This window comes from Podarcis filfolensis, assembly GCF_964270895.1.
Source record: "Podarcis filfolensis genome assembly, chromosome: 3".
Classification (NCBI taxonomy): Eukaryota; Metazoa; Chordata; class Lepidosauria; order Squamata; family Lacertidae; genus Podarcis; species Podarcis filfolensis.
Genome location: NC_139606.1, coordinates 28,942,596 through 28,955,764, shown reverse-complemented (window position 1 = coordinate 28,955,764; position 13,169 = coordinate 28,942,596).

The window sequence follows — 13,169 nt, the reverse complement described above, 5'->3', positions numbered from 1 at the left end:
TCATTAAATTATTTTTCCATTGATATATAATTTTATGGTATTACTCCAAAAGAAAAGTAGTGTTATGAGCCATCAAACCTCGGAAATACACTTTCCCCAAAAGGTTTCCACAATTTTGGCCACGAGTGTAGGTTTTCAATTGAGTTGTGGAGTGGGGAATCTAGCTGGAATATGTATTGTTGATGAGGGGAAAGGTGGTTTCTCCCTCCATCCCAGCCATTTCTTTAAGCTGCATATCTAGGCCAGTAATGGGGAACCTGCAGGACATGGGAACTAAAATTAATGCAGCCCACAACAGGGTTCCTGAACCACATGAGACAGGAAGATCAAGCTGTTGCATGCCTCTTCCCAAAGGTGATCCAAGCATCTCTGGGAAGTAGCTACTAAAATGCACACCCCATCGAGTCAGTGGGTGGCAGAGAGAGTAAAAATGAAAGAGAGACTGAATTTCCAGACTGCCCTTCATCACACATATCAATCTCAATCTTCTAACATATTATTTAAAAAATCTTAAAACACATTTAGCATTTGTAATAAATAAAAATATTTTTTCACTAAATATTTTTTTAAAAATCAGCAGTACCTAGGGCCCTCACCACCAAATCAATTTCCTCCAAAGGAAGAAAATATGCAAGTTTTAACTAGGAACAGAACCTCCAAGCTGTAATTGCTATCTCTTCCTACAGGGGGGAAGAATTCCAGAGACCGGGAGCCACTACAGAGAAGGTCCTACCTTGTGTTGCCAAACCCATCGCTGGGACAACAAGGAGCCCCTCCTATCGACAATCACAAGAACAAGACTAGGGAAGAAGCACTCTGACAAACATTTCTTTGAAAGGTCTCATTTTAAGTGGCTCTCTTAATCCTACGCAAAACAAATGAAAGCCTTCCCTTCTAAATATATATTCTTGCAAAAGAAATGAACTCAAAGAATATTTCATATGCACAAGGAGATTCCATATTGCTAGCCTGTAAATAATGTCATGAGAAGCCAGAAAACACCTGGGAAGGAGAACAAAGCTTCACCGAGCTGAAATTGCAACATAACCATGACTAATTGCAATGCACATGTCTGTACAGTTGTAGATTGTGCTTTAGATGATTCTCTGTCAAATTCCAGTGCAAGGAATTTTTTGAACCTCTGCACGTTTTATATATCAAAACCACCTGGATAGATGTTCCTTTAACTGTTGCCATTACCTCATGACAACCGAAATTGCATCCTGTAAATCTCTCTAATACCCATCATGAAGGTAATGAATTATGTCTGAATGCACATCGTACTGAAGTGCAAGATACAGAAGGTAGAAAGTGTCCTTTTGGATTTACAGTTGCATGGCACTTAGCCACATAACTCCCCGTCTTTCGAGGTAGAGGCCTGGGTTTCGCAATGATTTGTAGTTTACATGCCTGGCTGTTTTAATAATTCATTCTTAAAATTATTATGCTTCATCTGTCGCTCATACCTCTGTTTTCACAGCTTTAATACCTTGCAAAAACTATATGAATATGGACGGCTGCCCGTGCACAACGGATTATCTGTATGCATAGTTTGCCACCAGAGAAATGCGCGTGGATAAGGACGAAGCACATTTGCAAAGGCCGGATCATCCTGACCGAAGCGTGAGCCAAACAAGAAATTGCTATGAGATTTGACATCTATGCAGGACTGGTGCCATTTTGCAGCCGCTTCTTATTACGGCATGCATCCCTGGAAATATCTTGGGAGTCTTCTCCAACATACTTTGGAAGACTCTGTAATAAGTTCCAATGTTAATTGTAATATATGGTTCTTGGGCCATCTTACAAGCAATTATAAGCTAGGAAATGGAGCCATTAGCACATGCATCGCTGTGGACTAAGGATGTCAGCAAATTCCAGTGGAAATGAAACTAGAGTGGAAATAGCCAATGTTTGCTTATTTGTACCATGTCTGAACTGGAAATCCACCCAGTGAATATGATCAGTAGACATGGTTGCTGTTATTCTCAGTCTGCAAATATATGACTTTCCCTGCATTTTCAATGTGTTTCCTTTGCATTGAAATCTATGATGTGGAATACCTTACAGGCTTACACATTATATGTCATTTCCTTTGATACCTGAGAGAGGGTTTTTGGGTTTTTTTAGGATTCACTCAATTCTTTTTATTTTAAATTATAGAATTGTAAAGTTGGAAGGGACCATGAGGGCTATCTAGTCCAACCCCCTGAAATGCAGGAATCTTTGCCCAACATGTGACTCGAACCAAAACCCTCTGATTAAGAGTCTCATGCTCTACCAACTGAGCTATATACCCACAATAATGTAATTAGTTACACAACTGATTCTGTAAAAATTCTGCCACAGTGGACATCAAGATGAAAAACATAGGTTTTTGTTTTCATTTTGGGGGAAACTGAACTGCAGCAAAAGCACCGGATGCAATGGACATAGGAACTGGTGCCTTCTTAGATCCATGCTATGGTCACAGGAGAAGGCAAAATATCAAGGGGTGGAATACTTAATTTGCATTTCTTAGTGCAGAAAGTATTGATCTGATGTGTAGAGATCTTTCCTATTCTATTTAATTCAAGAGGGTTCTGGAAGCTTCTCTGTGTGAAAGAAACAAGCAGGAGGTTCATGAAGTTTGGGTTATTCCTTCAGAGAAGCTGAGTACAGCTGGCTTAAGCTGGTTTTCTTATCTCTTTCTGTCAAGGTCATGCTGAGTATAAAAGTAGGACCAGAAGGAGCCTAGCTTTCACTTTCTCTTTCTATCTCTCTTTCTTCCTGGTGTGGTGTTCTGTAGGTTTAGACTTATATATAAGTTATTGTAAGTTTAAGTTAAGTCCGCTGCAACTGGATTTCTTATGGACAGTGCCAATCCTGAATGTATTGAATTTGTGACCATTATGCTCATTTGCCTTCAGTAGCGGTGAGTAAAGGTCTGCTGGATGAAATATTAATTGCCTCTGGTCAATTCTTTGGGAATCCTGCAACACATTTAAATTTTTACTCTGCTAAGTATACATTGGGATTCTACTCTGGATCAATACTGAGTAAAATTCCATGACATACTTGTAGCAAGGCATTCTGGGACTTGAACCAAAGAAACCCAGGTTAATATTCCACACTCAGAAAGCTCACCGAGTAATGATGAGTTAGTCTTTATCTCCTATTAATTTTTCTGCTGTTGATGGCACAGAAACTTTTTGTCAGAGAAAGCGGTGGAATGAGAACTGGGTGAATCATGTGCATCATCTTGAGAATCTTGGAGAAAGAGTAGGATAAAAATGCAGTATTTGTTGACAGCAAAAAGTGGGAAGGCTTCATGCAAGCCAGCCCATTCCTATGGGAACCCTATGTGAAGTAAAGGTAAAAGGTAAAGGTACCCCTTGTTACGAAAAAGGAGCAATGCTGCTGAGTGCTCCAGGTGGCTGGAAAGCCAAACAGGATGTTGATGTTATGGGACTGTACCGTGGGAACAAGGGACAGTCTATTATGTGCACTGAGCACCGGATGTTAGCTCAGAGTGTCACATGACCCTGTACCAGAAGTACATGGGTGGAGTATTCCCTCTCTGCTGTGGCTGCTGAGGAGTGCAGACATGTTCTTTTCTGCACTGCTGGAAAGACAGAAATAAAGGCATGTAAAGACATTTCTGTCTGTCTCTTTTCCCTCCCTGGGGATGGCAGGGAAGAGGGGAGGAGTGGTTGTGTTCTTCTCACGTTCGTGAGGAGGATCGGCCGATAGAGACCTCGCCTTGTCTTGCCGGGAGCCGCTGACGGGGAGGTCAACAGGGAATCAAAGCCGGGCACCTGGAGAGTGCCAAATTCCTCTGACATGGCTTTGAAGATTACGACACCCCTGCCCGTACGGGCCAGTCTTGACAGACTCTAGGGTTGTGCGCCCATCTCACTCAAGAGGCCTGGGGCCAGCGCTGTCCGGAGACACTTCCGGGTCACGTGGCCAGCGTGACAAAGCTGCATCTGGTGAGCCAGCGCAGCACACGGAAACACCGTTTACCTTCCCGCCAGTAAGTGGTCCCTATTTATCTACTTGCACCCGGGGGTGCTTTTGAACTGCTAGTTTGGCAGGCGCTGGGACCGAGCAACGGGAGCGCACCCCGCCGCGGGGATTTGAACCGCCGACCTTTTGATCGGCAAGCCCTAGGTGCTGAGGCTTTTACCCACAGCGCCACCCGCGTCCCAGAAGATCCCAGGTTCAGTCCCAGATAGGGCTAGGAGAGAACCTTCTCTGAAGCCCTGAAGACTGGTGGCCAATCAGTGGAGACAATACTGAGCTAGATGGACCAATGGTGTGACTCAGTATAAGGCAGCTTCCTTTGTTCCTAAAAAAGGTGAGCTCTGCTTCGCAGGGATAGTTCTACACACATGTGGGTCGGGCTTCGTACCACCCGACTCCCAGCACACGTGAAACTGTGGGACCACGTGGGAACCAGACTTCAGTATCTCAAAGATCTAACATATCAAGAATCTTGTCTATTGTACAGTTTTCTGTGTAATGCAGAAAACTACCACTGCAACCCCGTTTTCTGCTGAAAATGGAATCTTTGCCTGTGTCTCTAACTACAATAAAGAAAAGAAAACCGATGAATTATGCAGACATCAGATTTATTATTTAACATAAGCCGTATTCACTCGAGATCATAATAAATTCAGTTTATGGGTTCTTTAGTCCAGAAAAATCTTCTCTTTCTCCCAGTCATGTGCTGTTGTAGAGCAGACAATGGCAATTTAGCAATCACTCGAATGCTGATAGGCAAGCTGTGTTCAACAGATATCTGACTCCCTTGAGGATACATCAGCCTGTTGCTTTTCCATGGCCTTATTTTAATGAGGAAAGCCTTCGTAATGGTATTTGAAGTAACAGGTGCTTGCAGTTTACATGACATTATAGGGGCGGGCAGGTTCAAATCATTAAATGTAGTCTCCTTCCTGTAGATAACTGGGATGGAGGGAGGGAATGCATTCCTACAAAATTGCAGCCATTCCAAAAAAAGAAGAAAAGAAAAAAGCTCAGCATGATAATAACCAGCAGATATTACAGCTGTTTTGCAGTTTCCATGGAAAATCCACCGCTCAACTCCATGGAAATAAAGTTCCATGTGTGTTCCAATAATTCACTTCTCAGTGCTATCTATCAGCTTGCCCCAGATGGTATCACACAAGTTTGTTTTCCTGGCAGTTGCAAAGCATAATGGATTTTATAGTCTTCATCAATGCCATTTTCTTCTGATGCTTAATATTGCGCTGCATCTTTAAACTGTGCAACTTTCATTCATTCGCCACTGTATCTGGCCTTGGCTTGAAAGAGTTTTGCATGAGCCCTAATCGGATAGATACATAGTTTGAAAGGAAAGAGTGGGCATTTGAGCAAACAGAAAAAATAAAGTTCTCCTTGTCTGGGATGAACATATAAGAGATTCGCTGAGGACAAGGTGGATATTAGTATGACATAACTAAATGTTGAAAACGGAACCTGACTTGAAAGGCAATTTTTTTCCTGAATTCTGATTTTATATTTGCCATAAATGTTGGTGCCAGCTCTGTACTAGAGTTATCAGCGAGAACTTATTTGAAGCAGTTGTTCACTTTCTGAGGATGAAAGTGACTCACAATGATCAGAGTAATGGGATTATTTGAAAAGATGAATCTTTATTCTAAATAGCCGACTCTTGAAGTTTTAAAAACACCAGTTCTGGGCAAGCAGTCCTTGACAGTGAAAGGGCAAGAAAGGAACAACGTTTGTACAATATACTTATTCACAAGCCTCTGACATCTGGATATATAGGTTCAAATCAGGTCACAGATGGACTGAATGAATAGGAAGTATTCAGGGTCTCTTTTCTGCTCTCCTATACTTTCAGGATGGCACTAGTGATCTAAAAGAATTTGCATTTCCGACTCATTCACATCCTTCATTTTAAGGGGTACCTAACAGTTACTAGCTCTCTGTTTGCAAAAAGCACGGTCACACGCAAAGCTAAAATAACTTTGAATTATATATATATATAAAGTTGCACCCTGATTTAAGCTTTTAACAGTGATTTAATTCCCACAGTCGCATTTGAAATTACGATTTTGATATAAAAGTGGCGTTTTAACACAAATTGCACTTCTCTTGGTAAATAAGCAGAAGGGGCAGCATGAAACTAACAAATAGGAGGGAGAGAATTACAATTGAAGATTCAACGCAATGAAAAAAAATGCAAGTGTTAAAAAACGTTTATTTATTCAAAATGTTCATAAATCGCATTGTGTTTCAAAGAGGGCCTTCTCAGCAGTGGCACCCACCCTGTGGAACGCCCTCCCATCAGATGTCAAGGAGATAAATAACTATACCACTTTCAGAAGACATCCGAAGGCAGCCCTGTATTGGGAGGTTTTTAATGTTTGATGTTTCATTATGTTTTTATAAGTGTTGGAACCTGCCCAGAGTTGGAACCCAGCCAGAAGTGCAGGGAATTATTATAATAAAATTATTATAAAATTATTATAAGTTCACAAATGAATGTATAGAACAACTCTTATAACATTACAAAACTGCCTATAGTTTAATACAGTTAAGATAAATATCACAGCATGATAAATGATATCATACCATTTAACTATAGAATCTTTAAAAAATACACCATGAATGTGTATTTCAAACTATATCCACAAACTCTCTATAGTAAAAAATACAAAATGACACATATGTCTTACAACTGTGAAATTTTAAAAGTTTCACCATCCAAGCTGGGTTTGATATAGGGATAAGTCACGCCAGCTTCCTATACAGAGGTACCTTGGTACTTGAACAACTTGGCTCCCAAACAAATCGGCTTCTGAACACCACAAACCCGGAAGTAAGTGTTCCGGTTTGTGAACGTTTTTTGGAAGCCAAACATCCAACATGGCTTCGGTTTGAGTGCAGGAAGCTCCTGCAGCCAATCAGAAGCTGTGCCTTGGTTTCAGGAGTCAAACGGGCTCCCGGAACAGATTAAGTTCGAGGACCAAGGTACCACAGTAGTTGTTGTTTAGTCATTTAGTCGAGTCCGACTCTTCGTGACCCCATGGACCAGAGCACGCCAGGCACTCCTGTCTTCCACTGCCTCCCGCAGTTTGGTCAAACTCATGCTGGTAGCTTTGAGAACACTGTCCAACCATCTCGTCCTCTGTCGTCCCCTTCTCCTTGTGCCCTCCATCTTTCCCAACATCAGGGTCTTTTCCAGGGAGTCTTCTCTTCTCATGAGGTGGCCAAAGTATTGGAGCCTCAGTTTCAGGATCTGTCCTTCCAGTGAGCACTCAGGGCTGATTTCCTTCAGAATGGATAGGTTAGATCTTCTTGCAGTCCATGGGACTCTCGAGTCTCCTCCAGCACCATAATTCAAAAGCATCAATTCTTTGGCGATCAGCCTTCTTTGTGGTCCAGCTCTCACTTCCATGCATCACTACTGGGAAAACCATAGTAGTTAGGATTGCTCTATTAGGCAGCTGTCATTGGTCCTCCTAGATCAACATTACATACATAAGGAGTAGGGGACCTTTTCCAGGCAGTAGGCTGGATTCTGTTGGGTTTCCTACCCCCATGGGCCACTTGAACACTTTGAAGCTGGGTTGGTGGTTCCCCATACCTGATCTACACTGGATCTCCAGGGATTCAGTCGAGGATCCTTCTTCCAGGATTTCTCAGCCCTACCTGGAGATGCCAAAAAATTGAATGTGGAGCTTTGTTTATGGAAAACTCTGCTTGCAGACCCTCCCAGTGCCCCTATTTTCCATAGACAGTCCTGGATTTAAAGAAGCCATCCCAGTTTCTGACTTGATCCTGAAATGTCCCGCTTTTCCTCAGAACAACTTTATTTTCATCAGAGAAATGTTGGAGGGTATGGAGTTATGCGACCCACCCCCCAGCTAAGGAGATAAGTAACTATACAAGTTTTACAAGACACCTGAAGACAGCCCTGTACAGGGATTTTTAAAAAATATTTAATGTTTTAGTCTGTTTTTATATATGTTGGAAGCTGCCCAGAGTGGCTGGGGTAACCAAGTCAGATGGTCGGGGTATAATTGATAAAATAATAATTATTATTATTATTATTTAAATAGAACGTACCTATTTTCTTCGGATAAATGTTGGAGGGTATGTGTTTGCAGCCATTTCCTAGCACTGAATCTGAGAAGGAACCATTACCACTGAGTTATATGGATTTCTGCCATATAGATTTCCAATGGATGAGCGTATATCACTGTCCCTATCAAGAAATACTTAAGAAGCATAGCAGCTGCCATCCATGACGTAAGATGCCACAAAGAGGAAATCAGTCTGCAATGATGCAGAAGCATCGTGAAGAGAATGAAGCACAGATAACCCACACACAGAACCACCTTATGGAAGGAAAGAAATCGAAGAAATTATCTGGAGCAAAAGGGTTGGCAAAACCACATTTTTAAGCACTCAACAGAAAAAAAAAAACATTGCAATACGTTCCAATGCCTGGGTGAGGAAGGGAGCGGGGGAGGGGGGGAGCGACCGGAGGGGTTGAGGGAGAGAAGATAGATAATGTTCTCATGAACGACACTTTCCGTGTTTGTTGTGCAGCTGGACAGCACCTGCCTAACATTTGCACCGGATAGCTTTTATTCATTTCATGGGATAGTCATCAAAAACATGGTTGAGAGATGGAGAAAATTCCAAGTATGTGTCATCACTTTCCTGGCTTGTGCAGCTGTTTCCTAAGGCACACAATGATGTTGTGTCATTAAGGAAATACACTGTTACTGTGCTGGACAAATAACACATTTGGTTTTATTGAGCCGCTCGGCAATAATGAAGGGAAATAATAGGCCTAAATATACTGTTTATTCAGTGGCAATGAGCTCTAACTTCAGCATCTCAAAAAGCAAACAACAAAAGGTAATAATCCCTAATCACTTTCCTACTGTTAGTCTCTTCTGTGCAGCCTGTTGGCTAAGGCTGTTCTCAAATATTTGCGGATGATTATTCCAAGATCTGCAGCTGACTCCGGCAGCAGAATTCCACAAAGGTGCCAGTGTCTCTCTTAATAGATTCGGATGTGGGGCTGAGGCTGGGCCTGCTGCTAGAACTGTAATCGTTGCATTTAGACTGTGATCCAGACTTGCTGGTTTATGTGGGAATCAGTAGGTCTACTCCAAAGTCCTGTTAATTTCAGTGGGGCTTATTCCCAGATAGGTTCATATAGGATTAAACCCACCTGATTAGCCTGTCATACAACCAGCGAGGCAGTAAGTGCATAGCTGCAAGCTGTGATATCTTGCTTACGATTTTCAGTAACTTTGCAGTAATTTCCTCTATCAAGATATATGTCTGTAATAGTCCAGAATAAGCATGACCACTAAGCATGTGCATCACTGTGCTCTTGAAGACTGCTGCCATCTATAATGTCATCTGACTGCACCCATGAAAGACATCCTGGCTCTAGACTCCAAAATCACAATTCTAGGTACTACAGAACCAATGAAATGGTACGTTCCATTTTCATAGAATGGTCACCATTTTTCCAAGATGGCGGGAGTTGCTAAAGTGGAATTGCTTGGGATTTTTAGCATGTTGTTCAGGAAGTCAAACTGCAGTACAGTGGTACCTCAGGTTAAGTACTTAATTCGTTCCGGAGGTCCGTTCTTAACCTGAAACTGTTCTTAACCTGAAGCACCACTTTAGCTAATGGGGCCTCCCACTGCCACTGCGCCTCCGGAACACGATTTCTGTTCTCATCCTGAAGCAAATAGTACCCAAGGTACTATTTCTGGGTTAGCGGAGTCTGTAACCTGAAGCGTATGTAACCTGAGGTACCACTGTAATGTACTTCAACTTTTTTGGAATTCCTTCTATATCTACTACATTTTGTGGGGTTATTGTTCCTGGACTACAGTGGTGTTGGCTTTGTTTAATTTAATTAAGCACTAGGATGTTTCTTCCTGCTGTCCACTGGACAGTGGTGTGATAGGTACACCAACATTGAAGGCAGTGCTATTTTTCTAGAAAAAGAGGTGCCGGAACTCACCATGCACATCTCGCTTGTTCACTTTGAATGGCAATGGCTCCCACCTGAGAGGTGCCGGAACTGAGTTCAGATTCAAAGATAACCTTGCCTTTTCAAACAGTAGTGAGAGCCATCCTGAAAGCTGGGTTGCTGACTCTTAAAACTAAAACTAAATTAAATTTATGTAGGGACCAATTCTGCTGTAGGTAAGTTACCCAGGAGGAGCTGGCAGCAACTTCTAGCAATTTCTGCTCAGTCTGGAAGTGAAAGCCCCCTTCAGACCTGAGTTTTAGCACCAGCTTTTTCTGCAATGTGTTCTTGACACAATAATAGTGCATGAGTGGTGGAATTCTTCTGCTTTATCAGTTGTTCTGTGATGCTTCCCAATGATACTATATTATTGTAGTATGGAGGGGCTATCGTGCAACAAAAGAAGGGCAAGAAATAAACCAGGTAGCTGCCATTTTGTGTCACACAATGCAGTGCCAGAAGCTGGGAGAAATGGTGTAAGTACCACAAGGGGGAGACATGGCAAGAGATAGTTCATATGGAGAGGGAACATTGAAAACACTATGCCAAGCACTTGTCCAGGTCTGGAGCCAGCCCTGGACTCTTCTTCTTTGGCAATCACTCATAGCCGAGTAAGATTGTCTTCCATAAACACGGTTTTAACAGTGAGTCCGTACGTGACTGTGGAGGCCAATTCTGGATCCGCACATCCTTCCACAGTGGGGACATTGGTTCCCGGGTGGGAGTTCATCACGGTGTGGATTTGGCAAGCGTGCCTTCCTCTTAGCGCGTTTCTCCCTTGTGTTCTGAGTTCGAGTGTCTTCAGAGGCCATGACACCTTTGGTAAAGGCTGTTCTCCAACTGGAGCACTTGCAGGCCAGTGTTTCCCAGTGTTTATACTACATTTTTTTTAGATTTGCCTTGAGACAGTCTTTAAACCTCTTTTGTTAGGAAAGAAGGAGTTGGCAACAGCAACCAGAACGGAGCCCTGGATTAACACCCAGGTAAGTGAGGAAAGGTGAGGCAACACAATCAAAAGAGATGTTTGCTAGCGATACTTCTTGCAACTAGCTGGGACTGATCCCTCACTCCCACAACTCCTCTGAAATTGTGTTAGCATTCCTGCTTGCTACATTTCTCATTAGGATTCCCCATTAGAAGAGATTGCTTTAAAGACTAGTACCCTCGTCTCGCTCTCCCTCCCTCCCACACACTCGCTGCCATTCCACAAAACACGTTTTCTTTTTAATATTAAAAATGGTTTGCAATTGTCTGTTCTGAAACAAATCCCTGTTAGAAAAAAAGCGGGGGCACCTCAACTTCTGTGGGAAATGGAGACATATAAAGAAGAGGCTGTGCTCATCACAGACCATAATGGACCTTTGTGGCAAAGCGGGGAAGGAAAGCCAGATGTCCATAGTCTTGGATTTCCTGTACATCAACGAACACACTGAGGTTTAAAAATAAGGCGAAAGCTGCCATCTCTGGCTCCTTAGGGGAACGGTGAAGTAGGCTTTAATATATTGGATGCTGTTGTTTATGGACAGAAGAGCTATCCCTGTTGTAAACCTGCCTGTCATACATATTGTACGTGGATCATTTCAGAGAAATGAGGGAAGGAGTAGGGACACACAACAACAATAAATAAAAATCACTTAAATTCACTTCAGTTTCCAGGATAATTCTGGACACCACAATTACAAGCTGCATACATTGGTACCTCGGGTTACATACGCTTCAGGTTACAGACTCCACTAACCCAGAAATATTACCTCGGGTTAAGAACTTTGCTTCAGGATGAGAACAGAACTTGTGCTCTGTTGGCGCGGCAGCAGCAGGAGGCCCCATTAGCTAAAGTGGTGCTTCAGGTTAAGAACAGTTTCAGGTTAAGTACGGACCTCCAGAACGAATTAAGTATTTAACCTGAGGGACCACTGTAATCCCATATCTATATCTATAATCTATATCTATATCTATATCTATATCTATATATCTATATCTATATATCTATATCATCTATATCTATATCTATATCTATATCTATATCTATATCTATATCTATATCTATCTAATCTATCTCTATCTATCTATCGTGTGTGTGTGTGTGTGTGTGTGTGTGTGTGTGTGAGGGGGGAGGATGTTGTTATGGAGACTGCAGGGGCACTTGTCCTTCAGAAAACATTCAGGAGTCACAGTACTGTCACCATAGGAACTTGGAAGCTGCCTTATACTGGGTCAAGTCATTGATCCATCTAGATCAGTATTGTCTACACTTGCAGGCAGCAGCTCTCCATAGTTTCATGTGGACGTCCTTCTCAGCCCTGCCTGGAGATGACAGAGATTGGTGCATGCTTTTATTAAACAAATCTGAGCACCAAAAGAAGTCATAGGATTGGAAGGGAACACAAAAGACATCTAATCCAGTCTTCTTCAACCTGGCACCCTCCAGTTGTTTTCAACTGGCCATCACCCCTGACCATTGGCCATGTTGGCTGGGTCTGATGGGGCTCATAGTCCAAAACATCCAGAGGGCAGCAGATTGCGAAAGGCTGATCTTGTCTAACCCTGATTGTTGCTGGCATCTTGAGACACAATGGAGTGCACCTCTGGGGTGCAAGCCTGGGAAGAGCATATGGAGGTCCTGCACAGACAACAGGATCCCCTCTCAGCCTCACTGATGTGGTCCAAAGAAAAGCAGTGCAATATTCTTGGCACCATCTTGGCAGCAGGGACTCCACTCCAGATTTGTGTAGGGTTTATTCCTTTGCTTTTTGTTTTCCCAAAGATATCCCAGAAAGCAGCAGAAGTTTAGGATCAGAGTTTTCCTTCTTCTAGATGGTCTACCTTCCCAGGATGATGAGCCCTATCTGCCCCTCACTTCTCTCCACAAAGCATGCAGAAAGGCCTTCTTGAGCATTAGACCCACTATTGGTCTCATCGGCTCAATTCTCTAGAGCCTGTCTTCACACATAGGGAAGTCCCTAACTCACTGAGGGTTTGAGACCCATCAGCTACCCTCACCTGGTTTAGCCAGCCAATCAAAGCTATTTCCTGGGGTATATCTCTGTCACTTACTAACAGCTTCTATGAGCCACAGGTGAGAGCTGAGTGCAGGATTGGGATCAAAGGTGGACAACCTACCCCAGAAGGA